Raw genomic sequence first — 2,694 nt, 5'->3', positions numbered from 1 at the left:
CTCCAGTTAACAAGCTTAATCTATGGTTGAGGACCACAGGTGGGAGAGCTGAACTGGTGAAACCCCACTTGAAATACTGTGTACAGTTCTGGTCATCACAATGCAAAAAAGATGTTGGGACTCTAGAAAGAGCGCAGAGAAGAGCAACAAGGATGATTAGGGGACTGGAGGCTAAAGCATATAATGAATGTTAAGAGAATTAGGTATGTCTGGCCTATTGAGGAGAAAGATTAGGGGTAATATAATAACTCTCCCCCAGTACTTGAGGGGCCATCACAGAGAAAAGGGGATTGATCCCTTTGGACATTTGCTTCTATCTATCAGACATTTGGAAGCCAGTATGGTTAAGGCCCCAGACTAGAACACAGGAGGTGGTGAGTTCTAGTCCCACCTTCAACACAAAGCCAGCTGGGTGACCTTGGGCCAGTCACTTTATTTCAGCTCTAAGAAGGAAGCAATAGCAAGCCACTTCTGAGAAATCTTGCTAAGAAAATTACAGGGATGTGGCCAAGAATCAGACACAATTTAACAGAAGAAAAAAGAAGAGAGAAAAAGAAACAGCAAGAAATGTCTTTGGCGATAGAGAGAAATCATTAGAACAAAGTTTTATTTCTAAATGGAGAAGTTACTGAATCCCTTCCAGCTCTCTGGCTTTCCCATTGTTCTCAGGCAAAGTTGACATCCTCCCAGAGGAGGGGGCGTTCCTAGCACTGAAACCTTAAAAGGAAGGTCACAATCCCGGGGGTGAACCCTATTTATGGAAGGCACCTCCATAATGCAGAGATGGAACCCTATTTATGGAAGGCACCTCCACTTTGATGCAGAGATGGAGACTGTGAGACAATGCAAGGGGGAGGCTACCCCTTTGCCCCAGCTCAGTTTACATGCACATACAAGTAAGAAAGTCCACCCAATTCCCTTGTGCATTGACAAAAGGCAATGGTGTCTGAAGTTAATTTAGTAATCTCGATTACTTTCAGCCTGAGCAAAATAAAAACTGGCCTAAATGCACTGCCATTTGTTCAATCACAATCACTTTGAGGTTCTTAAGACCAGGAAGTGGTACCTGAATTGGTCTAATTTGCCAGGGTCCTGGACCCTGAGTGCAGCCTCACACCTTGTGCTGTTCTTCTCTGGTGGGCCAGATTTCAAAACTAAACCCTACCTAAGTCTATAGAACTGGTTTTCAGAATGAAGTCTTTTATTTTTTAAAGCCCTTAACAGAGTAACAGAATAACAGAGTCTTCTAGTCCAGCCCCCTGCTCAAGCAGGAGACCCTATTCCATCTCAGAGAAGTAGCTGTCCAGTCTCTTCTTAAAAGGCTCCAGTGATGGAGCACCCACAACTTCTGGAGGCAAGCGGTTCCACTGGTTAATTGTTCTCACTGTTAGAAAATTTATTCTTAGTTCTAGGTTGCTTCTCTCCTTGATTAGTTTTCATCTACTGTTTCTTGTCTTGCCTTCTGGTGCTTTAGAGAATAGGCTGACCCCCTCTTTGTTGTGGCAGCCCCTCAAATAGTAGAAGACTGCTATCATGTTGCCCCTAGCCCTTCTCTTCACTGGACTAGACATACCCAGTTCCTGCAACTGTGCATCCTGTTTTAGCCTCCAGTCCCCTAACCATCTTTGTCGCTCTTCTCTGCACTCTTTCTAGAGTCTCAACATCTTTTTTATATCATGGTGACCAAAACCGGATGCAGTATTCTGAGTGTGGTCTTATCAAGGTCTTATAAAGCAGTATTAACACTTCATGTGATCTTGAGTCTATCCCTCCGTTAATGATCCTATCTTCTGGGGTGTTGGCTGTTCCTTCCAGGTTAGTGTCATCGTCCTTGGTAAAACTCAGTCCAAATTGAGCCAAGGACACCTCTAGATGAACAGTGAGCAAATATATCTTAAGTCTTCTGCAAAGCCCAAGTGACACTTTTCAGCCCAAGACAAAGTAGCAAGCACATTGACTAAGTCATCCATTTGTTTAACCACAGCAACTCTGGAGATTAATTTTAAAAATTTTACCCAAAGCCTCTCGGCTCCTGCATGAAATACAGTTCATCTTATTTTTAGAAAGCTTCGTGTGCCGGAGGAAAGAGAATTCCAGCCGCGCATTAATTCAAACAATATCTGATGAAAAACGAGGCAAAACAGGATTTGTATTTAGAACATAAAAGACTCAGGAGGGACTCAAGGGCAAAACAAGGAGGTCACATTTTCCTTCCAAAGTAAGATGACGACGTTGTCCAAGGAAGAGAAGAAAATACCCAAAGCAAGAGAAAGTACCTGTTTTCACGGACTCTTCCCAGATGTGTCTGCCAGGGGTTGACAAAAAAGTCAAGATGTTGGTGCCATTGAAGCTCTGCCCATTTTTATGGGCATTGCACACATAATTTATTTATTTATTGGATTTATATACCGCCCTATCTCCCTTACGGGACTCAGGGCGGTGAACAGGCGATAATAAAAACCATGATAAATATACACAAATTTCTGTTCTAAAAACAAATTAAATAACAGGCCTGCTCTAAAAACACCCCATACAAAACCCCCACTGAAACATAATCAAACTACGCCAGGCCGGCCGCACGGAATAGATGGGCCTTCAGGGCTCGGCGAAAAAGGCGCAGGTCCGCAACTGTACGTAGGTCGGGGGGTAGGTCATTCCAGAGGGCAGGAGCTGCCACAGAGAAGGCTCTCCCCC

This window comes from Protobothrops mucrosquamatus, unplaced genomic scaffold (genome assembly GCF_001527695.2).
Source record: "Protobothrops mucrosquamatus isolate PMUCROS unplaced genomic scaffold, P.Mucros_1.0 scaffold31, whole genome shotgun sequence".
Taxonomy (NCBI): domain Eukaryota; kingdom Metazoa; phylum Chordata; class Lepidosauria; order Squamata; family Viperidae; genus Protobothrops; species Protobothrops mucrosquamatus.
Note: the sequence above shows the minus strand (reverse complement) of the source record.